Genomic DNA, 14,620 nt, shown 5'->3' with positions numbered 1-14,620 from the left:
AGCTGTCACCACCAGGTTAGGACAGTGACCGAATCTTTAGGGAAAATATTTGACTTACACATACACATCAGTGTATATCTATCCGTATTTCTATATATTTTTCCATTTGTATAATGGTATGTTATGTCTATGTCTTCCTGCCTGTCTCTATGTATGGAACTACGTATGTATGAATGTATGTATGTACATTATACAGGGTGTTCCAGAAGGAAAGGTTATGGGGTATCAGTATTTCAAGGCTTAGGGCAGCAGTGTGAAGCCCCTCCTCCCCTCACCTCTGCACCACCTACTCCCACTCCACCTCCACCTCCTTCACCTCCTCCTCCTCTTCCTTCACTTGCACGATAATATGCTAGATGGAATGAGGTGGAAAACAGAAAAAAACATGAAGAGAAGCCACAAGAGGACGTATGAAATCTTACTGCCAATGAAATAAGACACAAATCATTCAGGCCCACGGAGCCCTGGCTCCACAACCATCAATTACTACTTATTTAATGACCTAGAGCAGCTTGTACAGCACCCTACCCATATCCCTGACCGCCTTGGAGAGAGCTCCAACATACTTAACTTCTTCTTTACAACTAATCCTGCTTACACTGTTAATCTTTCCTCTCCGTTGGGCTCCTCCGATCACAATTGTATTACCTTAACCTGTCCTATTGCTCCGGTACAGCCTATGGACCTCCCAAAGAAACGTCGTCTGTGGCACTTTGGAGCTACAGATTGGGAGGCCCTCAGGAAGTACTTCTTTGATTTTCTATGGAATGATTATTGCTTCCATGGCCGGGAGCCATCTGAGTGTGCCTTGCGCATTACCGAAGTTATTCTCTCGGGCATGGAAGCATACATTCCTTTCTCATATCCTTTGACTAATGCAAGAAGGCTTTGGCTTAATCGGGCTTGTTCTAATGCTGTCCACAACAAGGAGAGGGCCTATCAAAGGTACCGGAGTCAACCCACCCCTGAATCACACCTTCTTTATTTTTCTGCCCAGAATCATGCTAAGTCAGTTCTTTGCACTGCTAAAATTAATTTCATCCATACTAGTGCTCTAAACTCTCCAACTTGAATTCTTCATGCTCCTCCTGGCACCTTACCAAAAACTTTTCTAACAACTTTACCACATCATTCTTCCTTCCTCTTTTCTATTTTGATGGCTCTGTAGCTATTTCTTCTACTGATAAAGCAGATCTCTTCGCTCAGACTTTCTCATCCAATTCTACCTTAGACGATTCTGGTGCTGTTCCTCCATCACTTCCCCCCTCTGACTTCCTCATGGCTGACATTAAAATTTCTTCAGCTGATGTATATTCTGTCATCACTGGCCTCAATACTAACAAGGCATATGGGCCTGATGGAGTCTCTCCTGTCCTCAAGAACTGTGCTTCAATGCTTACACCCTCCCTAGGTAAACACTTTTGCCTTTGTCTGTCAACTTGTACCTTTCCTGCTTGCTAGAAGTTTGCTCTCATTCAGCCAGTCCCAAAGAAGGGTGACCATTCCCAACCCTCTAGCTATCGTCCAATTGCTTTTACATCATGTGTTTCAAGAGTTTTCGAGTCAATTCTTAACAGAAAAATTTTAAAGCTTCTTTCCTATCACAACCTTCTTTCTGATCGTCAGTATGGGTTCCATCAAGGACGCTCCACTGGCGATCTCCTCCCTTACCTTTCAGACTCCTGGTCATCCTCCTTTGGGGACACTGGGGAAAGCTTTGCCATTGCATTTGACATCTCAAAAGCTTTCGATCGAGTCTGGCATAAATCTTTAATTTCCAAACTGCCCCCTTCCAGTTTCTATCCTTCTATCTGTTCCTTCATCTCCAGCTTCCTTTCTGGTCATTCTATAGCTGCTACTGTAGGCGGCGGCCATCGTTCTTCTCTTAAATCTATCAACAATGGTGTTCCTCAGGGCTATGTCCTATGACCAACTCTCTTCCTTCTATTCATCAATGACTTTCTAAGCTGTACATCTAACCCTGTCCACTCATACACTGATGATTCCACCCTTCACCTCTCTATTCGGTTCCCGCAACGTCCATCTCAGCATTTACTTCAGCAAACAAGGGATGAGGCTATGGCACACCTAATGTCTGATTTAGCTCGTATCTTTGACTGGGGTAAAAATAAACTTGTTGCTTTTAATGCATCAAAAACTCAGTTTTTACACCTATCAACCTGACACAATCTTACACAGGAGTACCCTCTAAGGTTTAATAATATCCAGCTCAGTCCTGCATCATCCTTGGGAATGCTTGGGGTTTCATTCAATTGGAACATCGTGGAAAAATCATATTACATCTCTTGTAAAATCTGCTTTCAAGAGATTAGGTGTGCTAAGCCGACTCCGTTCCTTCTTTACTCCCGCACAGTTGTTGACTTAATACATGAGTTTTATTCGCCCCTGTTTAGAGTACAACTTTCACGTATGGGAAGGCTACCCACATACAGCTCTTCTCAAAGGGTGGAGTCATAGGCTTTTCGTCTTATCAACTTTCCTCCTCTTACAGACCCTTCAACCTCTGTCTCTTCACCGCACTGTTGCATCTTTATCTCTTTTCTATCGCTGCTTCAATGGTCACTGCTCCTCTGAACTGTCTACTTGCATCCCTCCACCTCTACAACGGGTGCGTAGCACCTGTCTAGCAATAAACTCTCATCCCTCTTCTGTCCAGCTCTCTAATGCAAGAGTTAACCGTTACTCCCAATCTTTCATATATGCAATAGGTCATCTCCGGAACTGTCTCCCTCTGTCTGTATTTCCTACTTCCTATGATCTCCAGTCTTTTAAACGCAGTGTGTCCAGGCATCTCGAAATGAACGGATCTTGAATTTGGCTCTCTTTTGTATTGTTTTTGTTTTTTCTTGTGGGGAACGGTTTGCGGGCTCCTGGCCTTTGGCTCCTTCTTTCTTGCATAAAAAAAAAAACTTTCTGGATCAATGTCAGATTTTGACATATGGGATTTTTGTGACCTTTTGACCTATGGTTACCTCATTTGCAAATCAGTTTGCATAATGATAATATATATAGAGGATGTAAATACAAACGTTTTAAGAGGTATTTTGTTGTTTTGTGATTCATACTTCTAAAGTTATAGCGATTTATATTTGCCCTACCCCTAAATTTTGGTACCATTAGAGTGGCGAAGGGCGTGGCTTATGACGTAATTTCCTCGCTTACTGCCGGATTACCAAAAGTCTACCCAGACTTTTTTGATATACCTCATGGTCTGGTTTAAAAAAAAGGAAGAGAAACTTAAGGCACATCTCACGCACACGGTTGTCCCCTCAGCCAGTGGATTATCGTGCATATTTCTCTGGTATAGCAGTTTTGACAGTCTAGATAAGCATCATCTTCCTGCTGATCTCATGGTGAGAAAGAGAAGGGGGGGAGGGAGACAAATAGACAGACAGACGGATAGAGACAGAAATCGATGAGAGTTCCTACGACAACCATATTAAATCCACCTGTATTATTTCCCAGGTACCCTTATTGTACATACTGGCACCCGACAGAGCCTGGGAATCTCTGGACAGCGAAGGAACCTGGACTGGCGTGTTTGGCGTCATTGCATGAAAGGTGGGTTGACAGCATTCCATTTTCTTACATTAATCTTCCATTTTTTTCTTTCTGACTTCTTGTAATGTCCTTCAGGTTTTTGTTTGTGTCATAATCGCCCCTGACCCCATTTGACCTCGATGTTATTCAGTGTCATTCGTACATTTATCCTTCGTTCTTTTCCTTCTGGCTTATTAGAAACAAGAGCCAAATTCACTAACACGAGACTTTTATATTTCGATGAAACAAGAATGCTATAATGGAATGTTTACGAGTAAGACAAAGATTTTTAACCATAGAGAGTTCACTAAATGGCAGGTTGTAGTCAGAATGAAAGTTTGATTTGACTAGTGACCAGGGAGATTCATTTCTACTTCATAACTATGGTTCAATGAATTGCATGCAACCAAGACATAAAAATCAAATTGTGCGAGTGGCGAGTTTCGTCAGACACGTGCAAATCGATTGTATTATCATTTCAAAAACGTTTCAGGAAACTGAGATAACTCCTGGTCCATTCTTCTATGAGTACATCCGCTACCAAGCCGTCGATTACACTTCATACGTTTTTCTGGAGGATTCGGTATTTTTGCTGCCGCTGGTCGTCCCGAGGTGGACCCGTGGAGCTTCCTTCTGCCTTTGTCACCACTGTTATTGGTGGGCGTGATGACGGAGCTGCTAGTGGTGCTCTCTGTGGTGCTGCTTCTGCCTTCCTGCCCTCCCAGCCATGTGCAAGACCCAGCCAGGCGTGCAACCAGTATCTTCAATTGCGTCAGGGTCCTCTTACTGGAAGGTAAGTATAAAGCAGAGGGTGAATCATCCAACCAAGGCCTGTTAAGATAATGAAGTTAATATTTGTGTTCTTTAACTCCTTGTCTTATGTATATCAGTTATCATCTGATTTTTCAAGCACCTGCTCACAAAAGATACATTTATTATAGCTAAATTATTCGGGATATCGCTCGACCAACTTACTGTAGCATAAACCAGAACACACACAGTTATTTTGGGTTTCCAAACTCCCAGATGTTTAAGGGTTAAGGGAATCGGATAAATTAAAAATGTTGAGGAAGGACAATTATAAAATTCCCTATCTCAGTGAGAAAGGGAGAAGGATGATGATGATGATGGTGATGATGATGATGATGATGATGCACTTTATTTTTTTTCCTTTACCCAACCAGACCCTAGGAGAACCAAGGGGTGGTGGTGGTGGGAGCGTGTGATGCTGGGGTTGCGGATGCTGATAATGTTGGTGTTGACACAGAGCTAAGTCGGCAACCTCATGTCCCTCCTGTGGTCAGACACATAGACCAACCCTACCAGAGCCTTCAGGACGTCTTTGATGATGAAGTAAAGATTGTTATGGTAAAAAAATAACATCTTTCACTACAGCCGCGTAAGTTTATCCATTGGTCCTTAAACATCTTCATCATCATAATCATCATCATTTCGATCCTCTTTTCCAGTTAAATGAGTTGGGAGAACTATGGGAGAGATAATGGTACTGATGGTGATGACAGTGATGGTAATGAGGTTAATGTTGATGATGGCAGTGGTAATATTGATGGTGACAGTACTAGTGACAATAATAATGATAATAATAATGATAATGCTGATGATTCTATAGACAAGCACACACTTTTTCAGACAATGAAGATTAGTCACCTAAGGGCACGGGACCCATAACCATCAACAAGTTCAATGAACTCACCAACAGTATGAAAACTATTGTGAGGGATAGGTCATATGTCATATTCCACGTTGACATCAACTTCAATAATATGCTGCCTGTTGAATTCTCCCAGACAGGTTGTACTAGTAGTAATAATGGTAGTAGTGCAGTAGTAGTAGTAGGAGGAGGAGGAGATTAGGAGGAGGAGAAGGAGGAGGAGGAGTAGCAGTAGTAGTAGTAGTAGTACCGGTAGTAGTAGTACTCGTATTTAGCAAGAAATGAAATGGAAACACTGCATCCAATCAAAAAGTTATTTAACTCCTTTATTAATAACTGTTGCTGTGGTAAGATATTTGGTACATCATTTACTAAGGCATAAGCACCGTCTTTGCATTTTTTTTTTATAAATACTTCCTTCCTTTCTCTGTTAAGCCAATGTGACTTCTACATCTCCAAGACTCTCTATGCCAACGCATACCTGGTTTCATAGCGCAGAAGAACAGCCTCCTCACTCCAAAGTTAAACAAAATGTAGGTATTTATCAGTGTGCTAACATTATTTTAACAAATTTAGTGTCATCCATCTATCACTATATAGACACCATCCTACGACAATGCGCTTTTGGTAATTAGTTTTTATAAAATCTTGCTAGCAAACAGACAAAATAACAGACAAATGAAACTCAGCACCTTTGCGACACGCAGGCTGATGTAATGAATATGTATATAAAGTAGGAATAAACTTTACCAAGTGCATATTCATCCCGTCCCTACCTCCTCTCTCTCTCTCTCTCTCTCTCTCTCTCCTTCGACATATCCAGGTTACAAGAAAAGAATTATCACATGCCTTTGTAAGTCTTAACCCATTACTTGTTTCAATACTAATCCCAACCACTTCATAAGGTCGCTGCTTTCCCTTCTGCTTTCCTTTTCAGAGTTGCGGCGTTGGTTCACTCAGGCCTGTACGATAAATGGTTAAAATACTCTCAACACAACGCCACCATGTGCAATAACCTGCCCAGGATTATCACCGTCACCACCGTTCTTTCACTTGCTAATTTATGGGTAGGCTTTCCACATTTAAAACCGAGTTAGCAAAGAGCAAGGTTAATCTCCTTCATCCCGAATTCTTGAGATCACAGACTAGTTCCCTCAGCTTAGAGTTCGAATTGGTGGTCAGATTTAGCGTTCACTTAGAGTTACTACTTGAGGCTCTCGTACAATGAACAAAAGCTTCTTAAAGCAGCATTAATTGAGTAAGAAAGTTGTTTTTTTATTGAAGGGATTTAATACTGCCTACTTTTTCCTTATCCACGAAAAAAAACGCCATGTTAATAAAATGACAAATAATAACAAGAATATCTGCCCTTCTTTCACGTATCTTCCCATGTTACATTGCTTCCATTCACTTTCGAACGTTCATCATCTGCAGGGAATGTTCGCCGTGCTGGGGGTGGATTGGCGTTGTGTCGTGGTGCTGGTGGTGGAGATAATGGTTGCCGGTGTCAAGAGAAGCAAGTAGCACCAGACGGATACTTAGATGCATCATAATCTCAGCCTAGGACCACGGATTTCACCACTCCCCACTCTAACTTCCACTGACTGATACAGAGTGCTAGACATGAGTTTATTGTAGTAGGGGACGAGAGTTGTGGTTGTGTGTGGTGTGGCGGCATGAGGTGTGGCAGTGTGAGATACAGGTGTGAATTTTGGTAGCATGAGCTTTATGTATGTTGGTTTTGTGTGTGTGTGTGTGTGTGTGTGTGTGTGTGTGTGTGTGTGTGTGTGTGTGTGTGTGTTGTGAGTTTTATAGTCATTCAAACTGACCGATACATGCGAGAAGTAGGTTAATTCTCAAATTTGCTGGCATTACAAAATAAATAAAGTTGTTGTGTAAGCATGAATTTCGCCCGTCAGTTTCTCATATTTCAAGTCCTCATTCCATGATCAGTGATTTACACGCATACTGTCATGCTTGTGTTGATGCCACAGTAATGCATGTCGTACTGAATGACTACTCTTTTGCATTTCTTCCATCTCGGTTTGCTTCATAGGTGGTAACTTTCCAAAATACCCCTGGCGCTTCATAGAGCCTGAGTGAATATTCTGAATAAAGTGTGCATTATAACATGTGCTTGATGTTTGTGGTCACCATAAGCGGTTACGAAAGCGATACCTTAACACAACGGTACCCTGAGTAAAGTATTGCAATAAACAGGTTCATTTTTGTAGTTTTCCCTTTTCGAATAATGTGATACTTATCAGTAAAATGTTTTTTTTTTTTCATATCACATTTCCATATACTTAACAAATTGAATACAGATCACCAAACTTCATGAAGTATATTTTTATTTTACCTACACAGCACTGTTTCTCATTAAAAAATAATAATAATAATTGCAGCAAAAATGCGTACCCCAATATTTTCCCTATGTGTCAGTGTTTCAGAAACATCGAACATTTGTTCGCCGATACATTATACGAAAAATGAAATCGCTATCAGCAAAATGAAGTTGTTCACTGCCTGTTATGCAGGAGAGGGGAGGGGAGGAGTCCACTGTCTTTTGTGCCGAGAGGGGAGGGGGAGGCGTTCACTGGCTGATGTGGTGAGATGGAGGGCGGAGGTGTTCGTTGACTTATAAGGGACGTAGGAGGCCAGTCGGCACACAGTGCTTAGCTGCTACAAGATACGTGACAGTTCTGCTCCTGCTCCAACATTACTTGTCCCTGCACCTTGAGCGTGAGTCATGTGGCACCGTGCTGCTGTCTGTCATGTGGCACCATGTCATTCCATAATTTGTTTTCATTTACGGTGAATCCATTTTGTGAGGAAGGGGGTAGATTTTATAAGAATATTCATATTCGGACTCTATACTAATCGAGTAGTATTTAGTTAATATAAGATTTGTAAATCATGGTGGCATTCTCCATTTGGATACCATATCAGTAATGATACTTTTTGCTCACGAATTTGTTTTAATGAAAAAGAAATTTTTAGCTAAATGAGATCAACTGATTTTTGGATGAAAATTTACATACGAATACCTTGAGAGTAGCATTATTAAAAGCTGCCATTTATTATATCATAAGCTGTCCTGAGTGAGGCATAAGTTTTTGTGAATAACTGAGAAAGAACTGATGACTAGCTCTTGTCTTTACTACTGACTGAACAAAAAATGAGAAATGTACGTCCTTGCTATTATTCCCTTGTTCTTCTTGGAGAAATCCTTTATTCAGGTCTTTATACCGTCTGTGTCATCCCTCTTACAATGCACTTCACAGCTCAGATAGTCGAAGAATGGTTGCATTAACGTTACCTTTTCAAAATTATGCTATTCTCTCTAACATCAGTCGAACAGATTAACAGAGGTCACGGGTAATCTGTGTTTGCAAGGATCTGTAATTGTAATATAATGGTAGCCAAGCTCCGTGCCTGCGAATCACGACTTTGTAACTGAGCTTATGGCCACAGAAGAGTCTCGTGGTAGTAACTCCCACGGCAGATAGAGCGTCTGGTCCCGACAGTGTTAACAGGGAGTGCAATGCATACTGCTGCCTGTTTCAGCCTTAGCAGCTGCCTTTTCTTAATATGACTGGTACATGCGTGTGCGTAGCATTATACATCATCCACACATTCATCTGTGTTGTAAATTCAGCTGGTAGTTGCTTCCATTGTTTATTCTGAACTAAATTTCAGACACAGTCATGGATCTGAAACAACCCCCTCGAAAAACCAGCTATGCCGAACGTGTCATCTTCGTGCAGCTGTCCTTGAGAGGCAAGTCAGCCCGCGCTATAGCCCAAGAGACGGGGACCAGCGTTTCCACAGTCTGCAGGTGGCTTAGACGCTGGTGGATGGAGGGTCACATAAAAACCAGATCTCATATTGCCAGACCCTTTACTAGATATTATTACAACGCTTACATCTTTAACCCTTATTATAAGAGATGCTATCGATTGCCCTTTGTATACCATCGTAGGTGCTGGAGAGGGACGCCTTCTCACATTGACACCTATATACCTGAACGACTACGCTGCCCGGTTAGACAGACGCCCCTCAGTTTTTTCCCTGTCTTTCCAATGAAGATTGGTGGACTGCAAGAGAAGGGCAGTTTCAGATTGTGGTCCCCGGGGTTTACGTTCAGATGAGCCTGAAGCCACAGCAGCAACACACTTTCTATGTTTGATCTCAACATAACCGCAGTGGTCATGTGACAAAGATACAGTAACTAGCGAGACTATGTTTAGATTTAATTGTTTTATTCATATACGTGTTTTTGTTAACACCTTTACGACGAGGGCACCTTTGAACTCTTTTCTTCACTTTGGCCGAACAGATAAAACATAATCTAGGACGACCAAAGTCTGCAAGTGGCTTCGATACTGTCGGAAAGTGAGTCACGTCCGACCAGGTCCCACACTGGCCAAAATCTATTAGATAATAATGTACTATAACACACATATATGTAACACGTACTGTGAGAGATGTGGAGTGTGAGATACGTCAGCGTGTTTTCGTAGGTTTGATCTATTCATAGCAACAGTAGTACTGTGATATATATATATATATATACTGTATATATATATATATATATATATATATATATATATATATATATATATATATATATATATATATATATATATATATATATATATATATATATATATATATATATATATATATATATATATATATATATCACAGTACTGACAGGACAACTTTTTGAACTTTCTTTTGTTATTCGTATTAAATGTTACTGATTTAGAATGATCGTCCTATAACCACCGTGATACTGAACACTGTACTTTCATCTTATACTACGTGTAATGCAGCCTGTCCCGGTGAAGTGTACTCTGCTACTTTCATGGAGGGAAATGTAACAAATGCTTCAGTAAGATTTACACTAAAAGTTATAGAATCCGCCAGTTTATGTTTTAAAAAAAAGTAATATAAGCAGTGTATATTTTTGCAGTCAACTTTCACTTGCCGATTGGCAGAATCAACTCGATACGATCTATAAAAAAAATCGAAAGATGTATCTTTTTCTGCGAATATTCGAATATTTATGTGCTTGTTGCCATGAAACCAATATAGCGACTGTCTTTTAATTTCTTTCTTGTAGTATTTGTCTTCTAATCGGATTATTCTGTATAAATATGACTAGCTATGTGGAGTCGTGGCAACAGTCTCGTGCCATGTAGAGAGGTGACTGCATCCAAAGGTATACCTCAAATACTTAAGGTGTGGTTTGCTTTTATTACCATTAGCTCCACTTGGTTTTTATGATGTAATTTTCTTTTTTTATAAGAGCTTATGCTCTTTGATGTTATAATAAATGGACTTCTATTATAAGCTGAATAATGAAGTCTTATTTTTCAAAAAATAAAATCACTTCAAATACTTCGCATTATTTTTCTTGACTACTTCACTGATATTTATATTCTTGTATTTAACGGTATCTAACAGAGACTTGTGCTACCCAGTATGTAGGCCACTTTACCCCTTCCTCATTTTTCTGCGTTTACAGGCAGGCTTAAAGTTTCGGCCAGTAAGGTAGACCTACTTTTTGTTGAAATTCGACTGGATGAACCTCTTTTATACAAGATATACAAGAGGATGAAAATAACTTGGTATTAGACAACATAAGGAGAATTGCTACATTCTAAAATATTGCTCGACGCTTGAAACTTGCCTATAATATCATAACTGGAGGAATGAAGTGATCTATGGCTCAATACTTTGAATACAGGACTGCCCATCTGTACAACACTGTGCCAAGCCAAGTCCTGTAGTCCATATGTTGCACCCCTCCATCTCGTATGTTGTGGGGACAATTCAGATTGCGAGAGTGAGGAACTCCGGATCTTTTTAGGTTTCGTGAAATTTCTAATCAACTATGCAGCGCGCACACACACACACACACACACACACACACACACACACACACACACACACACACACACACACACACACACACACACACACACACACACACACACACACACACACACAATAAAACATGAGCGGTATTATGCGATGTAAAAAAAACAAAAAACGATGATTGAAGGTAAACTTTTCGTGGTGCAGGCTGAGCCATTCTTGAAGTACACGAACTTTGGATGTAGTATAAACAGATTATACTTTATTATAACTACAATATACAAGAGCATCACCGTGCATATTCTCCCAGGTGTAGTGGCCAGGAGTGTGGTGGTGGAAGCGTGTAGTTGGGATGTGGTTGTTGCCGCTGGTGATGGTGGTCATGATGTGATGTTGGCTGCTGTGAAGAGACTTTTGTTTGGCCTCGGGGTCACTTGCCTCCTGGTCCATGCCCGCCTGAAACCTATCCTGTGTATGTATTAACCGTTTAAAGTGAAGCATATATCGTCAGAACAAATTCGTCTTATTTTAGTGAGGTGCAGGGAAAGAAGTGAGAAAGGGAGGCCTGGAATGAGATAAAGGAACAGAGTGGACAGCTATCTCAATTAGAGCTGTGCGAGATAGAGGGAGGGCAGCCAGATAACTGAGAAATGGGCGACGTGGAAATGTTTTGTTCTTGGCCATCCCCCCCTGAGATTAAGGCATCTGGTTATGGACAGATAGAATACAGTATTTGGGCCACAGCATTTTTTTTTTTTTTTTTTTACATTTTTAACCTCCTCACTAACAGAATTTTTCTCCAATGAACCAAATGTTCAAGGCTTCAGTAACTTCGGTAAGGCACCTGCTGTAAATTATTCCATAGCAGCATAAGTGTTGGAACTGCTGGTTTTTGGCCATGTGATTTCTTGTATTTCTCTCTGGTCAACAAAATGATCTTCAGCTATTCTGATTTATACTTCCAAAGTCTTAATAAAAGTGAAGAAGTTAAGCCCTTCAGTCCAGGAATGTATTTCTTATTTTACTTTCGCAGTCTCCAGACGATTTAATTTAGCTTCGGTCCTTCCTGACTTAAGTAAAATTCCCTTTGTGATAATCTGATAAATATGTATTATATGTAATCGGACTGACCAATAATAATGATATTATGTACATTTGTTAGTCGCGTTCCAAGATGCAAGCATCAGCCGTAAATCAGTGTCTGCCGTGTTGGACCAAGAACAGTGTTCCCGCTCCTCCATTCTCCTGATGACAGACGGTTCCCCCTGGGCCTCACTCTTGGTGCAGGTTTGTCCTTTAGTGATGTTTCCATGAACCACAGAAATCCGCAGAATTAATTCAGACTTCAGATATTGGTATTAGACAACATAAGGCTACTCAAGTCGCACTCGAGCAGATTTACGTTTTGTCTCATCAAATAGGCTTGCCCAGCGAAGAGGAAAATGTTCTATAATATACTCAGCTTGTTTTCATCTGACTGAACCGGGCCGCTCTCACATTTTGAATACTGAGTCGTGGATGCATGAAATTCAATGAGCCTCAGTTTTGAGGTGGGAATGGGTCTCCTTGGTTTCAGCTCAAATTCAATCTGACTACACTTGGCCATCAACTGAGAGAAAACACACCGACTATAGTAACTGCGCGAATTATGGATTTAACTAATTTCAGGACCTGCATGTCTATAGAGCATCCTGGGGAGTCGGGGTGTTTGTGGTGACGGATGGACGAGATGTAAACAAAACACAGGCAGAGGTGTCAAAAGTTGTGGCCGCTGCTCTCCAGGTAGGTTAATACTATCAGCATTTATGTGCACGGTACACATGCTAATGTTATCATACGATTGGTTTCGGAAAGCTCTTAGGCCACAGGATAATAATGGCAGTAGTAGTTGCAGCCCCAGATTCATCTGAAACGTGGACCCGGTGGACACCAGGCTGAAGTTGTCCTTCTCATGCCATCTGTTATCCTCCTTTCGGAGAAAAGGGAAGGTATTAAGGAACGTTTGTCTAACTCGAGCGCCGGGGCTGCCCTGTTGTGTTGGTGCCGCAGCATGAAGGCGTCCTTTTTCAGCACTACGGTAAAAATACTGTTTGGACGAAAATGGCAGTGCTTAGCGTTAAATCTGTCATCAGCATCCTGACCTCTTACATCCATAAGACTGGGAAAATCAAGACACACACACACACACACACACACACACACACACACACACACACACACACACACACACACACACACACACACACACACAAAAGAAGGATGAAATTTCGGGAACTGTCACCACCATGCCCAGTGAAATGGGACGCACAGTGATTCACACATGATGTAAAACCGCAAAATCAGCGGAATTTTGTCTCCACCTACCAAACAAAAAGAAGTGGTGAATACAGGTTAGACAATAAGATGTTCAATTTTCATCGACTCCAAACAAATGATAATATCCCCCTTGAGGTTCGTAAGGACTCATGGTGCGTGACGGTGGTGGTGGTGAGTGAGGACGCATATTTCCTCTCCGCCTTCGCTAAGTCTTCCTTCAAGAGCCACCTCCTGCAGGTGGAGACAACGAGGCTACTAACCTTCACTCACCTCCCTCTCCACCGCCTCCACACCCTCCACCACCTTCACAAGACTGTATCACGCACCAACGCTCTCATAGTTGTCGTCAACGACCAGCCACCGAACGTAAGGTAGTTATTTTGTTCGTAAGGCAAAGACAGACCAGTCTCTGCAGTACAATACAAATGATTTTATATGTATGTATGTATGTATTAGTATATAACCATACACAGAACCTACGTGTACGCGATGCTTCCCTACACGGTCCCCTCATCTGTTCCACTGAGGGTCGCCACCTGGACACCAGAGCGAGGCCTGGTTCTCACATCATCAATTCACCTCTTCCCTCAAAAGTTTTACAAGTGAGTAATATTTGATTATAATTTTTCCAAGCTCTGGTCTTCTATGTAAGCCACGCACACCGTGAGAATGTAATGTATATGTGTAAGCCAAATATGTCTGTATAGGTTTCCTCACCGACCCAACCTGGTGGTGACAGCTGAAAGGATCCCAGTAAACCAGGATGCCATCATGGTGGATGACCCTTCAGTGCCAGGGGGCAAGAGGCTCACGTGGACGGGCACAGCAGGAAAGGTCATGGAGACTGTGTCACGCTACATGAATTTTACGTAAGCCATGCTTATTTCACGCAAACAGCTGAAGATGTCATGAAAGCATGACCATGTAAATCTGGCTCTGCTTCATGAAATCAGCTGAAACATCATTATATCATTAGCATGCTATATAAATTACACTTCTGTGAGAGAAAGAGAGGAGGGGGAGGTCAAATTATTGTTGACAAGCAAAATAATTTTAACATTCACATCCCATGTTCTACCACAGGTACACTTTCATCAGATCCCCTGACAGAAGCTATGGTTATCAGAGGAGCGACGGAACATGGACAGGCATGATGGGCCTCGTCACACGTGGGGTGAGTGGCTG

Source organism: Coenobita brevimanus, chromosome 16 (assembly GCF_032717465.1).
Source record: "Coenobita brevimanus isolate Jiangsu-jjx chromosome 16, ASM3271746v2, whole genome shotgun sequence".
NCBI classification, from domain to species: Eukaryota; Metazoa; Arthropoda; class Malacostraca; order Decapoda; family Coenobitidae; genus Coenobita; species Coenobita brevimanus.
The sequence above is the reverse complement of the archived record's forward strand: the minus strand, read 5'-3'. Positions refer to the sequence as shown.